Below are 19,297 nucleotides of genomic sequence, written 5' to 3' on the forward strand. Positions count from 1 at the left end.
GGAAAACACATCAAAACACCAATCAACCGCAACACAGCAATATCAATTGACTGGACAATTGTTCTTTGATCTGTATGGAAGGATGGACACTCGATTCTAAGTATAGGGAAGACGAGCTACTATCAACTGTTAAGTGTTGTAGTGGGCTATACTCGGCCTTGTCTCAGGATGGTAGGTTGGTGGTTGGAGATATCCCTCCAGTGGTGTGGGGGCTGTGCTTTGGCAAAGTGGGTGGGGTTATATCCTACCTGTTTGGCCCTGTCCGGGGGTTTCATCGGATGGGGCCACAGTGTCTCCTGACCCCTCCTGTCTCAGCCTCCAGTATTTATGCTGCAGTAGTTTATGTGTCGGGGGCTAGGGTCAGTCTGTCACATCTGGAGTATTTCTCTTGTCTTTTCCGGTGTTCTGTGTGAATTTAAATATGCTCTCTCTAATTCTCTCTTTCTTTCTTTCTTTCTACCTGGCCTGATGACTCCTTGCTGTCCCCAGTTCACCTGGCCGTGCTGCTGCTCCAGTTCCAACTGTTCTGCCTGTGGCTATGGAACCCTGACTTGTTCACCGGAAGTTCTACCTGTCCCAGACCTGCTGTCCCAGACCTGCTGGAACCCTGACCTGTTCATCGGACGTGCTACCGGTCCCAGACCTGCTGTTTTCAACTCTCTAGAGACAGCAGGAGCGGTAGAGATACTCTCAAAGATCGGCTATGAAAAAGCCAACTGACACTTACCCTTGTGTTACTGACTTGTTACACCCTCGACAACTACTATGATTATTATTATTTGACCATGCTGGTCATTTATGAACATTTGAACATCTTGGCCATGTGCTGTTATAATCTCCACCCGGCACAGCCAGAAGAGGACTGGCCACCCCTCATAGCCAGGTTCTTCTCTAGGTTTCTTCCTAGGTTTTGGCCTTTCTAGGGAGTTTTTCCTAGCCACCGTGCTTCTACACCTGCATTGCTTGCTGTTTGGGGTTTTAGGCTGGGTTTCTGTACAGCACATTGAGATATCAGCTGATGTAAGAAGGGCTATATAAATACATTTCATTTGATTAGTGTGCATCTCAACTTGTTTAATTACTGTACCATTGAAGAGCTATTTTGACCTCAAAGAATGTGAAAATTCAAACATTCCACCAAAATGCAGCTTGATTTATCCTGCTTTGCCCTTACTTTCCAAGATCATTTTGAAAAAAAAAAAAAAAAGTCAATAGCTTGATCAAAAAGCCCCATAGGATCCTTCCCTGCCTGCATGTGAATAGGCCTGGAGTTGAAAATAACACAATGTAATTGTTGACTCCACGTTTCAGCCTCAGACCAGGGCAGCCAGCCCAATAAACCTCTCAAAATACATCCCAAATTAGAGGTTGTTGCCTGGGAGATCGGCTGGACGTTTCTGCCTCACACAGATTACAGCGTTGGAGAGCGCCGAGGCTTCTGACCACTGGCCTCCCTCTTCCTTTCCATTCCTTCCTAGGCTCACAGACAGACAGACAGACAGACAGACAGACAGACAGACAGACAGACAGACAGACAGACAGACAGACAGACAGACAGACAGACAGACAGACAGACAGACAGACAGACAGACAGACAGACAGACAGACAGACAGGCAGACAGGCAGGCAGACAGAAAAAAATAATGCTAATTTCAGATGTAAGTCATGAAAATGTTTGGAATGTCAGGAGTTTGAATTAGAGACAGAGTAAGTTGGAATATGAATGATGGAAAATAGAAGAGTGAGAAAATAAGTGTCTGACTTTTCTGTGATCCAGGCCATGCACTCACTGTCTGAATACCCAACACACACCACATACACACACATTTCTGCAGTCACATTACTATGACCAATTTCGTGACACAATGACACAGAAATGGAATTACAGCATAAGCAAACACATGCTCCGACATACATACAAAATGCATGAAGAGCCCCACAATGAAAGCTTTTATTTCATTGGCTTGAATCAACGAAACTTGCATGTGCATGCCGTCGACTACATTGCAAGAGCCTATGGCCCTCAATGGTCTTGTTTGTGAGAAGAAACAATGGATACTGAACAAAAAATATTAAACGCAACATGCAACCATTTCAAAGATTTTACAGAGTTACAGTTCATATAAGGAATCAGTCAATTGAAATACATTCATTAGGTTCTAATCTATGGATTTCACATGACTGGGAATACAGAGATGCATCTGTTGGTCAGATACCTTAAAAAAAAGGTAGGGGAGTGGATCAGAAAACCATTCAGTATCTGGTGTGACAATTGCTTGCCTCATGCAGCGCGACAAATCTCCTTCGCATAGAGTTGATCCGGCTGTTGATTGTGGCCTGTGGAATGTTGCCCCACTCTTCAATGGCTGTGCGAAGTTGCTGGATATTGGCGGGAACTGGAACGCGCTGTCGTACACGTCGATCCAGAGCATCCCAAACATGCTCTACGGATGACATGTCTGGTGAGTATGCAGGCCATGGAAGAACTGGGACATTTTCAGCTTCCAGGAATTGTGTACAGATCCTGGCAAGATGGGGCCGTGCATTATCATGCTGAAACGGATGAATGGCACAACAATGGGCCTCAGGATCTCGTTACGGTATCTCTGTGCATTCAAATTGCTATCAATAAAACGCAATTGTGTTCGTTGTCCGTAGGGGCACTCTGTTCACAACATTGACATCAGCAAACAGCTCACCCACACATCGCCATACACGTGGTCTGTGGTTGCGAGGCTGGTTGGACGTACTGCCAAGTTCTCTAAAACAACATTGGAAGTGGCTTATGGTAGAGAAATGAACATTCAATTCTCTGGCAACAGCTCTGGTGGACAGTCCTGCAGTCAGCATGCCAATCGCACGCTCCCTCAACTTGAGACATCTTTGGCATTGTGTTGTGTGACAAAACTGCACATTTTAGAGTGTCCTTTTACTGTCCCCAGCACAAGATGCACCTGGGCAATGATCATGCTGTTCAATCAGCTTCTTCATATGCCACACCTGTCAGGTGGATGGATTATCTTGAAAACGAGAAATACTCACTAACAGGGATGTAAACAAATTTGTGAATGACATTTTAGAGAAATAATATTTTTCTGCGTATGGAGCATTTCTGCGATCTTTTATTTCAGCTCATGACACATGTTGCATTTATATTTTTGTTCAGTGTACTATACATCACCTAACAGGTGTTTGAAACGTTCCAAACATCATGATGCGTCTTTAACAGGTGTGTGAAGGGTTTGTTCTCTTTTCATTACCTGATAACCACTGGTTCAATTGTAAGGTGACCAAACCCAAGACTACTGCCAGCTGGTTACAAAGAAATGTTGGCTTTATTATGTTCTGGTTAAAGTAACTAGCTAAAGCAATTCAGCCTGTTAGATGGTCAAAGTGTTATGACTGTCATCAGTACACAGGGTCTTCAAGACTGAATGGATCTATTTAACGGTGAGGATCACGTAATACAATTACCAACAGCAGTAATCTCCTTTCTTTCTCTCAGTGGGGAAATCTCTTGCACATTCCCCTGTTCCGTTGGTGGAGTTGAAGTGTCCTGGGCCCATTACTGCTGAGACCAAGTCTCTGGGGAGCGGTTCAACCGGATGACAAAAGCAGACTTCTGCTTTTCCAGAGGCCACGGTGACATAAAGCAAAAGGACAGGGCCCATAGCAGAGGCTGCTCACAGGCAAGCAGCCGAGGCCCTTCAAATTGCAGCCAGAGTGAAGCTCTAGACTCTGTGGACATATACAGTAGCCAGATAGGCATACAGTAGCCAGATAGGCTGAAGACTGCTGAAGCTAATGGAGGTGGAAGGTGGGGACTTCCACCTATCCAGCCCAAGTCCAGAACTTAAAATATAAGCAACCTGCATTGATTTTCTGAGATTCCAGAATCTTCCGAATTAGGAAAAGTCAGACGTAAGGAAAAAATGCTGGGAATGTACGTTTTTTCCTTACTAGGAAAAAGTCAATCTAAGTATGGCTTAGATTGACCTTAATGAAGTTAAAGTGAGATTCTGGTATTGCAGTAAAACACTTCAGTTCATAGTGAAACAGACAACAGCTTAGTATGATGAAAACGTTGGATATTTTATTTATTTACTGCTTTCACTACACAAAAACAAGACAGCGACAAAGACCAGACCTTTTAATGGCTGATGGTTAAATTCTCCATTCAGGTATTATGATTGCCATAATTGCTATTTAACCAATGCAACAGAGGGAAAAGTGGTACCTTGGTAGTTAAGGCGTTTCAGTGATATCCTTTCAGAGGAAGCCGTGGTTTCTTTGGCTGGGCTGTGAACCTCAGTCACCTCCCCTTCTCTTCCCACCACCACTGTTTAAGTGCCAGCATTCCACTTAATCTTAAACAGGAAGAGACTTGATGAGAGAGCATTGTGCTGGATGCGTCTCTAAAGAGAAGGAGCCCAGACCTAGCTCAGTGTATTGTTAACCCTTTGGCATTGTGTGGTGGAGTGGTTAGGGAGCTGGACTCCCATATAGAACTACCTGCACCCCAAATAGCACCCTTTTCCTTACATAGTGCACTACTTTTGACCAGGGCCCTCCATTCGCAAATGGAGGATGGCTTTCACTTCAGCAGTAATACATTTATGAACTTTTTTGAGGAAAAGATCATGATCATTAGAAAGCAAATTACGGACTCCTCTTTAAATCTGGGTATTCCTCCAGGGCTTCATTGTCCAGAGTCTGCACAACTCTGCCAGGACCTTGGCTCAAGGGAGATACTAAAGTGTTTTAGTACTATATCTCTTGACACAATGATGAAAATAATCATGGCCTCCAAACCCTCAAGCTGCATACTGGACCCTATTCCAACTAAACTACTGAAAGAGCTGCTTCCTGTGCTTGGCCCTCCTATGTTGAACATAATAAACGGCTCTCTATCCACCGGATGTGTACCAAGCTCACTAAAAGTGGCAGTAATAAAGCCTCTCTTGAAAAAGCCGAATCTTGACCCAGAAATTATAAAAAACTATCGGCCTATATCGAATCTTCCATTCCTCTCAAAAATTTTAGAAAAAGTTGTTGCGCAGCAACTCACTGCCTTCCTGAAGACAAACAATGTATACGAAACGCTTCAGTCTGGTTTTAGACCCCATCATAGCACTGAGACTGCACTTGTGAAGGTGGTAAATGACCTTTTAATGACGTCAGACCGAGGCTCTGCATCTGTCCTCATGCTCCTAGATCTTAGTGCCGCTTTTGATACCATCGATCACCACATTCTTTTGGAGAGATTGGAAACCCAAATTGGTCTACATGGACAAGTTCTGGCCTGGTTTAGATCTTATCTGTCGGAAAGATATCAGTTTGTCTCTGTGAATGGTTCGTCCTCTGACAAATCAATTGTAAATTTCGGTGTTCCTCAAGGTTCCGTTCTAGGACCACTATTGTTTTCACTATATATTTTACCTCTTGGGGATGTCATTCGAAAACATAATGTTAAATTTCACTGCTATGCGGACGACACACAGCTGTACATTTCAATGAAACATGGTGAAGCCCCAAAATTGCCCTCGCTAGAAGCCTGCGTTTCAGACATAAGGAAGTGGATGGCTGCAAATTTTCTACTTTTAAACTCGGACAAAACAGAGATGCTTGTCCTAGGTCCCAAGAAACAAAGAGATCTTCTGTTGAATCTGACAATTAATCTGGATGGTTGTACAGTCGTCTCAAATAAAACTGTGAAGGACCTCGGCGTTACTCTGGACCCTGATCTTTCTTTTGAAGAACATATCAAGACTGCTTCAAGGACAGCTTTTTTCCATCTACGTAACATTGCAAAAATCAGAAACTTTCTGTCCAAAAATGACGCAGAAAAATTTATCCATGCTTTTGTTACTTCTAGGCTCGACTACTGCAATGCTCTACTTTCCGGCTACCCGGATAAAGCACTAAACAAACTTCAGTTAGTGCTAAATACGGCTGCTAGAATCCTGACTAGAACCAAAAAATTTGATCATATTACTCCAGTGCTAGCTTCCCTACACTGGCTTCCTGTTAAGGCAAGGGCTGATTTCAAGGTTTTACTGCTAACCTACAAAGCATTACATGGGCTTGCTCCTACCTATCTTTCCGATTTGGTCCTGCCGTACATACCTACACGTACGCTACGGTCACAAGACGCAGGCCTCCTAATTGTCCCTAGAATTTCTAAGCAAACGGCTGGAGGTAGGGCTTTCTCCTCTAGAGCTCCATTTTTATGGAATGGTCTGCCTACCCATGTGAGAGACGCAGACTCAGTCTCAACCTTTAAGTCTTTACTGAAGACTTATCTCTTCAGTAGGTCCTATGATTAAGTATAGTCTGGCCCAGGAGTGTGAAGGTGAACGGAAAGGCTGGAGCAACGAACCGCCCTTGCTGTCTCTGCCTTGTCGGTTCCCCTCTTCCCACTGGGATTCTCTGCCTCTAACCCTTTTACAGGGGCTGAGTCACTGACTTACTGGTGTTCTTCCATGCCGTCCATGGGAGGGGTGCGTCACCTGAGTAGGTTGAGCCACTGACGTGGTCTTCCTGTCTGGGTTGGCGCCCCCCCCTTGGGTTGTGCCGTGGCGGACATCTTTGTGGGCTATACTCGGCCTTGTCTTCGGACGGTAAGTTGGTGGTTGTAGATATCCCTCTAGTGGTGTGGGGGCTGTGCTTTGGCAAAGTGGGTGGGGTTATATCCTGCCTGTTTGGCCCTGTCCGGGGGTATCATCGGATGGGGCCACAGTGTCTTCTGATCCCTCCTGTCTCAGCCTCCAGTATTTATGCTGCAGTAGTTTGTGTCGGGGGGCTAGGGTCAGTCTGTTACATCTGGAGTATTCTCTTGTCTTATCCGGTGTCCTGTGTGAATGTAAATATGCTCTCTCTAATTCTCTCTTTCTTTCTTTCTTTCTTTCTTTCTTTCTTTCTCTCGGAGGACCTGAGCCCTAGGACTACCTGGCATGATGACTCCTTGCTGTCCCCAGTCCACCTGGCCATGCTGCTGCTCCAGTTTCAACTGTTCTGCCTGCGGCTACGGAACCCTGACCTGTTCACCGGACGTGCTTGTTGCACCCTCGACAATTACTATGATTATTATTATTTGACCATGCTGGTCATTTACGAACATTTTAACATCTTGACCATGTTCTGTTATAATATCCACCCGGCACAGCCAGAAGAGGACTGGCCACCCCTCATAGCCTGGTTCCTCTCTAGGTTTCTTCCTAGGTTTTTGGCCTTTCTCAGGAGTTTTTCCTAGGGAGTTTTTCCCAGCCACCGTGCTTCTTTCACATGCATTGCTTGCTGTTTGGGGTTTTAGGCTGGGTTTCTGTACAGCACTTTGAGATTTCAGCTGATGTACGAAGGGCTATATAAATAAATTTGATTTGATTTGATTTTGATTTGTACTATATAGGGAATAGGGTGCCATTTGGGACTCACCCATGTCTGATAATACACCTGGGTAAAGACAACTGTCCTGAGTGTTTCTAATGGTTCTGAGTCAATAGAGATAATATTACTATGTGGCAGATTACTGGTGTACCATTCAGAATCCCCACAAGATTGTAATTTATCTATCCAATCCATGATTGACATTTTTACCTACTACACCTGTCTGTTGTGTTCTTATTGGATGTATCCAGTAATCTGCAGAGAAAAGTAATTTGATCCGTGCAAGTCTTTTTTTCTGTCTACACAGCGTTAATAACCAACCCTTGGATCACAGAAGGTTGGTGGCACCTTAAATGTGGAGGACGGGCTCGTGGTAATGGCTGGAGCAGAATAGGTGGAAAGGTATCAACATCAAACACATGGTTTCCATGTGTTTAATGCCTTTCCATTTTCTTCGTCCAGCCATTATTATGAGCTGTCCTCCCCTCAGCAGTCTACACTGCCTTGGATAGATGGGACCGGTTGCTTACTGTAACTCAGTAGCGCGGTCTATATCCTGATGTTGCCGACAGCAACAGTTTTACACAGCGGAGGATCAAGGAGGGACATGCTGGGTGTCCTGGTGCGTTTACAGTGTCCCCAGGTCTCACAGACCCTTTCATGGGCAGCCAGGAACCAGCAGGGGGCCACAATAAATGGCAGAGTGGACTAGAACCCCCCCCACCCAGGGGGAAATACGAGGCTGAGCTTGGAAAAAATAATAAAACGATGAACATGGTTGGTGGGGAAAACAAAAAAACTGAGAGGTGAGGTGGGTAATATAATGGAAGTAAACACATCCACCTTAGAGATGAAGTGATACTCAATGTGATCTACTGTACTTCATCAGAGTTGAATCACTTCTATAACAAACTGCCTTATTTAGTCAATAACGGTCCATCTGTGAGACTGAGAAATGTTTTATTCTTGTTGACTCAGAAGTAGCCCTTTTGTAGTTTACAGGTTGTTCTAATCAGCACTTTCTCAGAGTCTGCTGACGACAGGCCGAAGTGTTGCTACACTGTGAACAGGTGCACGTTATTAAAAAATATGATCACAAAACTCCCAGCTGGGGGTGTGCTTAACACTTCTTAGAACCCAGTTAGGGCCAAGTGTCTGTGATATCATCACCTCAGGAACCAGAAACGGCTGACCATGTACTTATAAAGCACTTTTAAAGTCAGAGTTGACTGCATTAATGCTGCTTTCTCCTCCCCTGCTCCCTCCATCCCTTCCCTCCCTCCATCCATCCATCCCTTTCCTCCCTTTCCTCCCTCCCTCCATCTTCCGTAAAATTATAGAAAGTATACCTCTGCTCCTGTTCTTATCAGCTCCCGTTCTTCCATCCCTCCGGCTGGCTGGCAGGAAGTGGGAAGACCTCCAGCAGGGGCCACTTTCAGGGGCCCTCCTTAAACAGAACAGGAGGCTTCATTACCTGGGCTTTACTAACCGGCCCTTTATGGCCCACGTGAGGAGCCCAGCCCCTGGCCCCTTAGCAGGTAAGCTGGGACATCAAAAGGTGGCCAGATCCCCCTAGCTCACCTCCTCCAGCATCTCATAAATCCCCCGCTAACATGCTAAGCGCTAATAGATAACAGAGGGCAGGTAAAGTAGAGAGACAGTGGGTGATAGAGGTGACTTCCCACAGCCTATGGTGACATGGAGCTTTAAGAGCCCAAAACGAGCGCAATACCCCGTCCCCAGCTGGGTGGAAACACCCAGGGGCACCCCTTTAAAAATAGGCTATAAAGGGAGGAGAAAAAGCCCTCTAAGCACCTTTCCATGGTGTTGACGTGGAGGACTAGCCAACATGGCAACTACTGTGCCCATGGTTCTACCTGTCAACTGGGCACTGGGTGACAAGATAGACCCTTGACTCTGAAGTACCATGGCTAACACAAAGTTGTTGGATTACGCTCCTGTGATACTGTGTGAGACTGTACGAGACAGAGAAGACTATAAAGCTGGCCAGGCTCTATATTTACTTGGAGCAAAAGGATTCAGGAGACGCGGTCAAGTACTTTTGGAGATCTCAGGTATGCTCTATTATCCCTCTCACCACTCCTCTCCTTTACTGCATCCCTCCTGAAGCCACGCATGATTTTACCCCGGCGCCAAGGATTCACCGTCTGAAAGGAATCTAGAGGCTGAATTGAGTTTCGCAAGTGAAAGCTGTCAATACCGAGGCCTCCCGAGTGGTGCCGTGGTCCAACTGTCACACTAGAGATCCTGGTTCAAGTCCAGGCTCTGTCGCACACAATTGGCCCAACGTCATCTGGGTTAGAGGAGGGTTTAGCCTGCCGGGATGTCCTTGTCCCATCGCACTCTAGCAACTCCTGTGGCAGGCCGGATGCAGTGCACGCGGACACGGTCGCTACTGTAGGTGTACAGTGTTTCCTCTGACACATTGGTGCGGCTGGCTTCCGGGTTAAGCGGGCATTGTGTCAAGAAGCAGTGTGGCTTGGCTGGGTCATGTTCCGGAGGATGCACGGCTCTCAAACTTTTCCCTCTCCCGAGTCCATACGGGAGTTGCAGCGATGGGAAAAGACTGTAACTACCAATTGGATACCACGAAATTGGGGAGAAAAAAGGGATACAAAAATAAAAACATAAACATACATTGCTTCTCTGAATGTGCTTTAACATTTTCTGAACATAAACTTAAAACATGTGAATAAGTGCTCGGCTGCTACCTCACAAAAACAGCACCCCTATTAGAGAGCTAGAATTACAGTAGCTGTAGTTAGGCTAGCTTGCAGTAGACAATAATATCCTTTCGTTTCTGCTGTGTGAAATTATATACAGATGGAGAATTCACTGGGAAGATGGCAAGAACTGAGGAGACATAGTGTGAGTAGGTTGTGACAGAAAAACTTTACTGTCACATAACTCCACTGTTACCACTGTCACGCATTCTAAGCAAGATAGCCAGATACATACACACATACAGTTGAAGTCGGAAGTTTACATACACCTTAGCCAAATACATTTAAACTCAGTTTTTCACAATTCCTGACATTTAATCAAAATAAAAATTCCCTGTCTTAGGTTAGGAGTGTGATGAATAAAGTGGTAATCCTTAGGTTAAGATCACCACTTTATTTCAAGAATGTGAAATGTCAGAATAATAGTGGAGAACTATTTATTTCAGCTTTTCTTTCTTTCATCACATTCCCAGTGGGTCAGAAGTTTACATACACTCAATTAGTATTTGGTAGCATTGCCTTTAAATGATTTAACTTGGGTCAAACATTTTGGGTTGCCTTCCACAAGCTTCCCACAATAAGTTGGGTGAATTGTGGCCCATTCCTCCTGACAGAACTGGTGTAACTGAGTCAGGTTTGTAGGCCTCCTTGCTTGCACAAGCTTTTTCAGTTCTGCCCACAAATGTTCTATAGGATTGAGGTCAGGGCTTTGTGATGGCCACTCCAATACCTTGACTTTGTTGTCCTTAAGCCATTTTGCCACAACTTTGTAAGTATGCATGGAGTCATTGTTCATTTGGAAGACCCATTTGCGACCAAGCTTTAACTTCTTGACTGATGTCTTGAGATCTTGCTTCAATATATCCACATCATTTTCTCTTCTCATGATGCCATCTATTTTGTGAAGTACACCAGTCCCTCCTGCAGCAAGCACCCCCACAACATGATGCTGCCACCCCCATGCTTCACGGTTGGGTGTTCTTTGGCTTGCAAGCCTCCCCCTTATTCCTCCAAACATAACGATGGTAATTATGGCCAAACAGTTCTATTTTTGTTTCATCAGACCAGAGGACATTTCTCCAAAAAGTATGATCTTTGTCCCCATGTGCAGTTGCAAACCATAGTCTGGCTTTTTTATGGCAGTTTTGGAGCAGTGGCTTCTTCCTTGCTGAGCGGCCTTTCATGTTATGTCGATATAGGACTCGTTTTACTGTGGATATTGTAAGGGGTGAGTACTGGCGGCAGAGAAGTCAGGCGCAGGAGAGCAAAAACTGTGTTACAACGGAGCAGTTTAATAATAAAAACCACAGGAATAGAACAAACAATAAATGGGTACAAAACCCGTCGCACACCAGATAAACGTGCACAAGCACTTACAATAAACAATTCCAGACAAGGGAATGGGGGGAACAGAGGGTTAAATACACAACATGTAATGATGGAATTGAAACCAGGTGTGTGGGAAGACAAGACAAAACAAATGGAAAATGAAAAGTAGATCGATGATGGCTAGAAAACCAGCGACGCCGACCGCCGGACGCTGACCGCCAAATGCCACCCGAACAAGGAGAGGCACCGACTTCGGCGGAAGTCGTGACAGATATAGATACTTTTGTACCTGTTTCCTCCAGCATCTTCACAAGATCCGTTGCTGTTGTTCTGGGATTGATTTACACTTTTCACACCAAAGTACGTTCATCTCTAGGAGACAGAACGCCTCTCCTTCCTGAGCGGTATGACGGCTGCGTGGTCCCATGGTGTTTATGCTTGTGTACTATTGTTTGTACAGATGAACGTGGTACCTTCAGGCATTTGGAAATTGCTCCCAAGGATGAACCAGACTTGTGGAGGTTTACAATTTTTTTCTGAGGTCTTGGCTGATTTCTTTTGATTTTCCCATGATGTCAAGCAAAGAGGCACTGAGTTTGAAGGTAGGCCTTGAAATACATCCACAGGTACACCTCCAATTGACTCAAATGATGTCAATTAGCCTATCAGAAGCTTCTAAAGCTGACATTTTCTTGAATTTTCCAAGCTGTTTAAAGGCACAGTCAACTTATTGTATGTAAACTTCTGACACACTGGAATTGTGATACAGTGAAATAATCTGTCTGTAAACAATTGTTGTAAAAATGACTTGTGTCATGCACAAAGTAGATGTCCTAACCGTCTTGCCAAAACTATAGTTTGTTAACAAGAAATTTGTGGAGTACTTGAAAAACGAGTTTTAATGACTCCAACCTAAGTGTATGTAAACTTCCAACTTCAACTGTACACTCCACATAAGCCTTGTTCACACTGCAGGCCTTAATGCGCATATGAGTTTTGTGTTTCAAATCCGTTTTGGACTGTCCAAACAGCAAGTTATAAGTGACCAAATTGGATTTGTGTGTATGTTCCGACAGCATTCATTTTGCTTACATGGTTACGCTTAGCAATGACAGGTGTGTGCGCTTTGGTGTAGGCCGATTGGTGGTGGTGATCGTGCTTCCTATCACTTAGAAGTTATGGAAAGCTAAAGTGGAAACAATGCCTGCCATGGACGTTTCCCATTTGCTTTGAATTTTCTAAATCAAAACGAGTCATTTTAGGCTAGCCACAGCATTCATCTAGCTAGCTATAACAGTTTAGTTGTCTAGCACATTCCCTAATTTGTTGGTAAACAATTAACAAGCTAGTTAGCTACCTCGTTGTTAGCAAGTAACAAGATATGCCAAATAAGTTTAAAAAACCACTCGAGGGCAAATAAAATAAATCAGATTTGACTGTTCAGACACAAGTCGCTTGTCCAGGAATCAGATCTTATTTCAAACCACCTATAGAAATGTGGCCTCAAATATCCAATTCCATGTGCTTTTTTGATGTTCAGACTGCAGAAAAAGAACAGATTTGAATTGGATATGCAATTCTTTTTTTTATTTGAGTCACTTCAAACTGCCAATGTCAACAAGGCTATAGAGTATTTCTGTAGGCTGTGTTCAGAAGCATGCACCTTGAAGCTAATAGGCGTAATAACATGTATCCCCAGAGCCCCTTGGCCCTTGGGCAAGATGTGGGCTGAGGCGGCGGGACTCTCAATTGAGGCAAGGGCTGTCCAATTGGCTCCTAGCGTCATGTGACTTACGAGCTCCTGGAATTTCATGTCCCTAACAGACAGACAGACAGACAGACAGACAGACAGACAGACAGACAGACAGACAGACAGACAGACAGACGCACACAGTTCTTATAAGATTTGATCTTGCATCATAGCACCTTTTTTCTAAGAGTATCTCTACTGAACAAAACCATTTTAGGGAAGCTCATCTGCATGCTCGTCGTCCTCACAAGGGTCTTAACCTGACTACAGTTCGTCGACAACAATCCACAGGCCACACTCAACAGCCTGATCAACTCTATGCGAAGGAGGTGTGTCGCGCTGCATGAGGCAAATGGTGGTCACACAACATATCGACTGGTTTTCCGTGGAGGCCCTACCTTTTTTTTAAGGTATCTGTGACCAACAGATGCATATCTGTATTCCCAGTCATGTGAAATCCATAGATTTGGGCCTAATGAATATATTTCCTTATATGAACTGTAACTCAGTAAAATCTTTGATATTGTTGCATGTTTGTTCAGTGTAGAACCAAAAACGGTTCTTTGGCTGTCCTCATAGGAAAATCCTTTGAAGAAACCTTTTTGCTTCCAGGTAGAACCCTTTTGAATTTCATGTAAAACCCGTTTCCACAGAGGGTACTACCTGGAACCCAAAAGGGTTCTACCTGGAACCAAAAAGGGTTCTACCTGGAACCAAAAAGGGTTCTACCTGGAACCAAAAAGGGTTCTCTTATGGGGACACCCAAAGTACCCTTTTGGAACCCTTTCTTCTAAGAGTGTACACTCATGAGACTCAGAACCGAGGTGAGGTTAGAGTTAGGGAAATGCCATCTCACAGCCACTTAGAGAGGACAAGATCTTAGACGGTGTCTGCAGAGTGGAGGGAGACTGACTGTTATGGCCTGCTTTCCATGTTTCTCTCTCTTTTCTACTCCCTCCCTTTCTAACCTCGCTCTTTCTCTCTCTCTCTCTTCCCCACCCTCCCTTTGTACTCCTCCTCTCTCCCTATTCTTTCACCCTGCCCACCCCCCTCCCTCTATCATTAAACCCTCCCCTTTTGACCTTATTTATTTGGGTCAATGACTGTTTACATTCTTTTAGAGGAAAACACCTTCCGGAAGAAAAGCAATCATCTTCCTATGCCTGCGTCACTAACCCCAACCTCAGCCTGATGAATCAAATGAATACCTCCTCAAACTGTGAACCACAGTCTCTGTTTTCTGAGTTCTGCCTAGTACCCTCCCACTTTTAGTTAGCCTAAGACTTGACACATCTCACATGTAGAAACATTTGTATTATCTTCCTCAGATAGTTTGTGGAACATCTAAATGATGTGCAGTGTCCATGAGGAGAGTATTCAAAGGAAGTGTTAGCAACAAAAATTGGAGTCCTGAGTAAGGGGGGGGGGGCGGTGGTGAACAGACCCAACCCCTGTCCCCCTGGTGGCTGCCTAATGAAGTCAGCAACATCCCAAAGCAGCCAGACTGAGGGACGAAAAGAGAAGTATAGATGAAGGGGAGAAAATAAAGGAGGCGAGGAAAAGGAAAGCATCACATATCCAGATGTGAGGGTCGCCGCTCCATAACAAACAAGGTAATGACCCCAGCTGCAGGTCACGTGACACGATGCGATGGGGCTGGGGGCTGGGGGGGGGGGGGAGGAGGGGGGGGGGGGATTTGTGACTGGATGACTCACAACACGGAATGATTTATTTTACTGCAGTGGAAGAAAATGGCCGACGTCAACCTCCACCTCACTGGGTTATTTGTCTCAGCTATGTTTAAACGGCTCATCTGGGTATCTGGACCCACTCAGGTCACGTGGCGCCTCAGTGGAAAAATTGGAGTCATGATGAGGGCAGGGTTTTGGGTTTGGTGAAAATGGGGGTGGAGCTGAAGACAGGCATGCTCTTATCTGATTGGCACGTTGAGGATGACCATATGAGTCGTTTCATTGGTTCGACTCACATCTGTCTGTTTTTTTTCTCTTTCTGTGTGGGATCTCTCACTCTCTCCCTTTGTCTGTATCCAAGTTAGAAAGGCCTGGAAAATGCAAGAACCTCCTTCAGTACTGCGTCTTCCATTGTCCAGTCTGCATCTGCAGGAATGCATCTGAAACATGTAGGCCTTCCTTTTTCTCCAGGGTATGACAGGACACCTCATTCGACAATTCCTATAAATACTGATCTGATCCTTCAATGTCAAGCTTGTGCTTCTTGATAAGTACAGTCATTTATTTACAGTAAAATGGAAACGATATTAAACAGTACCAACGCATACAGACTGTTAAAAACAAGACGTGTTGGGGGAATGTGGTCTGTTATCAGGGGGATCGTTCAAGATTGATTATGAAATTGGATGGCTGTCCGTGTCCTGAGGACGTCGGGAAATGCCTTCAAAACCGGCCACTGGGGGCAATAGTGAGCACTATTACCATCAAGTAGGCTTGGGCTTTTCTAAGGTGTTGTGGACGGGGGTGGCGGATGGGCGTAATCCATAGACTTAGATAGACATCGCATCATTGTATCTATCCCTTTATGGATTCTGTGAGAGCATGGGCAGCGCCATTGAGGCAATCTCCATTTTGAAGTAGTCCATTTTATTCTTCTACTGCTATGAGTTGGCAAACAAACTGAAAGCGTGCACACTGTCATTCTCTATGGCCTCTATCATTCTCTGTGGCGTAATCCCATCACTCTGGATAGGATGGTGGTGTGTTTTGTTGTAACCCTATCCCAAACCTTCAGCCTTACCTTAACCATTCTAAATGAATGCTAAAACGTCATGTTTTAACCCTATCCCCAAATTTGACGTTTGGAGAAACACGGATAAATGTCAGAATCTGAGGTCAAATTGGTAAAACCGTGAGAATTTGTTGCCGTTTTTCCCATACAGGCTCAGGGTTCCCACTCCTCCACGCCCCTTCAATTACAGGTGTCAAAGGTCACGTAGCGCAGGACACCTTGGTGTGTGTGTTTGGGGGTCTGGCCAGCCCTATTTTCTGTCGCTTCTCTCTCTGCTGTTCTTCCTCTCATCTCTGGAAAGCTTGAGGCGTGTTTGCTTCTATGAAACGTCCAGAGAGACTCCCCGGGAATCTGGGATAGGGAGAGAGAGTTAGAGAGACACAGAGAGTGAGAGAAACGGACAAAAAAGGGAGAGACGGCAAGACAGTGAACGAGAGAGAACAATGGAAGGAGATGTGAAATCTTCTGCCGACAACCGCCCCCAGCAGTAATCCAGAGTTTATACCCCCCCCCCCACCCACCCACCCACATAGCTGTGTATGTGTTAGAGCTGCACATCTGCTGCTATTACCAGAGCTTCTCTAAGACTGGGGATCAACACTGTTTACCTAACTGACACATACCGTCCTATCTAACTATCAGTTTATATATACTGTGAAATCCACTATTTTATGTCATCACACTCAAAGAATCCATATAATGTGTTAGTTGAAAAAAATTGGTTGTTAAGATTCGTTTTAGATGTCTCATAAACAATCCTTTAGCTGTGAAACAATCGTTAAGGACTCATTCAAGTGAGGATCTTGTTGTGTAATGACAAAATAATGTCTCGACCCTTTTGTACATCTCCTCCCTTTTCCCAGCCCCACCATTCTCACGACGCCCCGCTCCGTTTTCCTCACTGCCACATCAACAGTAGGGGAGTGCTGCTGGAGTGTCGGGGATAGGAAACTCCAGAAAAAGGAAAGGAAAAGAGAAGACAAGGAGAAAAACGCCAACATCTTCCTCCCAAGCTCATAGGGAAGAGAGGAAAATAGAGAAGAGAGGCACATTATGTCAAAAAGCTGAGGACTTGTATGGTTCCATGTGAGAACGCAGGCACACACACACACACACACACACAAACCCTTCATTACAGCAAGAGCAGAAGCAGATGCCTTCTCCTGCATACAGGTGCCAGTACCTGGCTTGGTGCCTAGTTCCAGGTCCTACCTGCAATTACAGAACCCCACCCAACAAAACACCACCTCTCCACCCAATCCCCATTCAGCCAGACTAAAAGAATTAGCCCCGGTATGCAGGGGTCTATCATAAAGATTGGAAGCCACGCCATTTTGTTGGGCCTTCTAATATAGAGGTCATTTTATAGAACTGATTGTGACACACTACGAGGATGTGATTATAGTACTTGGTTATGTCAGGTCAGTATTGGAAGAGGAATAACTAAATATGGGGAGACGTACAGGCATAGTGGTTAGATGTCTGTGCATATGAGGTGGGGTAGGAGAGTGAATGATGGTATAGTTAAACTGGAGAGCTTCTGGTTGGAGGATAGAAAGGAATGTCATGCTGTTTCAGGTCTACAGGTACATCTCCACTGGCTAGTTGTATAGATGTTTGATCAGAGAGAGATAGTATGATTCAGTGGGATTCCGCAAGTTTGGAATGTGGTTGGAAATAAAACTGCATGAATCTACTAGATGGGAAAACGATATATTGTCATGATCATTGAGTTTGGTAAGAGTCCAACCAGACAGTTTCTCTGGGTTAAAAGGCTTGAGGGGACAAGTACAACGAAGTGATAATCTTCTATAGAGATAACACTGTGGGTACCCCCTCATCACCCTTAGGGAAAACGTCACGTGAAATCAAACGAGAAAGTGTTTTTGGAACACTTCACATTTCACATGTGAAAACATGTTTTCAATGATGAGAGAATAGTCGGATTCATTGATAAATAAAATAGCAAAAATAGTGCCATCTGCACTGCTAAGTGCTGAGATGTAGTATAGGGAGTTCATGTGTAGGGGACTTCTACAGACTTTATGGCACAGCAGAAAGATCACTTCAAATCCAGAGGACGTGAGTTCAAATCCCAGGTGGGGTCATTTAGATGAACAGCGTACCACTTACTTTCATACCATTACTTCTAATGGTTTGGGACCATCTGGGACCGTCTTGTGACGTCCTGCCGACTTGTAAAAGAAATGTCTTGAGAACATCTTACAAAACAAAATCCTAACATGGTTCTCGCCCAATTCCACGTGATCACGTTTCAACATGGAGAGCAACATGTGGTAACATGAAAGTAAACATGTGACAACACGTGAGGGATTTCTATTAACATGAGCTGCGGTGCAGCCGGCTATGCCCATGACGTGAACAGGCAAAAGTGTTGAGGAAGGAGCGCCCTTCTCAAATTGAACAGTAATCTCCCCCGCGCATGTTATCAAGCATGGAGCATCATCCAGAAACATACAAAATCTATTTTCCATCAAATATATGTTCAAATGTTCAAACTAGTTTTTATTGGGAAGGCAGATAGTGTTTTCATCAAAAGCAATCACTTTTGCATGTGAAAACACAGAACCCTACTCATTAGTCCATGTGCTTAATCTATCACTTTTGTTTTGAGCCGACTTTGCCGTGTGCTTTGAATGGGGCACCTGTCTCACGCCCGGGAAGCAGCCTGGTTCCAAAACGAATGCAATCCATTTTCACCCAGTGCAAACTCCTCTCACCTAGGCAACCCATGCCAGATAATCAGACCCCCCTCAATATCGCATGTGAAGTGTTCCAAAAACACGTTTGCACATCATTTCACAAATGTGAAGTGTTCCAAAAACACGTTTTCGCATGTGTAATTTTGCATCCTCCTGTTGTCACCTTCATTTAAAATGAGATCATGTGCTCACATGTTGTCACGTGTAGTTTCAGGTTATCACATGTTGCCACATTAACTTCACATAAAATCCCATGAGATCCCATGTGGAATTCATGTGTTTTTTCCTTAACGGCACTGCATACAACCACATGATAATGATAGCAGCCAGGCGCCTGCAGGGAAACCCTCTAAACAGTCATTTGAGTTCTTTAAACCACTAGGATAGTAATAAGCCGGGGTAGCTTACATTACTGTAATGAAGAGGAGAGAGAGACAGATGTTGCGTATACATCAACAACAACTTTTGGAATAGAGAAGGAAAGGGACCTAAGAATCAGATAGACAATGAGAAACCAAAAAGCGAGATTGTTCTCTTACCAATCAACAGACACAGAGAGAGGAATGTACACAAATAAATAAGAGACAGAGCAGCCCAGAGAG

The 19,297-nt window shown here is 44.6% G+C and overlaps 1 long non-coding RNA gene across 1 annotated transcript; it reads left to right on the forward strand.

Annotated features, from left to right (window-relative positions):
- Positions 1–14,505: 14,505 nt before the first annotated feature.
- LOC115170992 (uncharacterized) lies at positions 14,506–18,673 on the forward strand. The gene is made up of 2 exons (XR_003871121.1): positions 14,506–14,822; positions 16,836–18,673. It is a non-coding gene; the product is annotated as an uncharacterized LOC115170992 (long non-coding RNA).
- Positions 18,674–19,297: the final 624 nt, after the last annotated feature.

This window comes from Salmo trutta, chromosome 32 (genome assembly GCF_901001165.1).
Source record: "Salmo trutta chromosome 32, fSalTru1.1, whole genome shotgun sequence".
NCBI lineage: Eukaryota > Metazoa > Chordata > Actinopteri > Salmoniformes > Salmonidae > Salmo > Salmo trutta.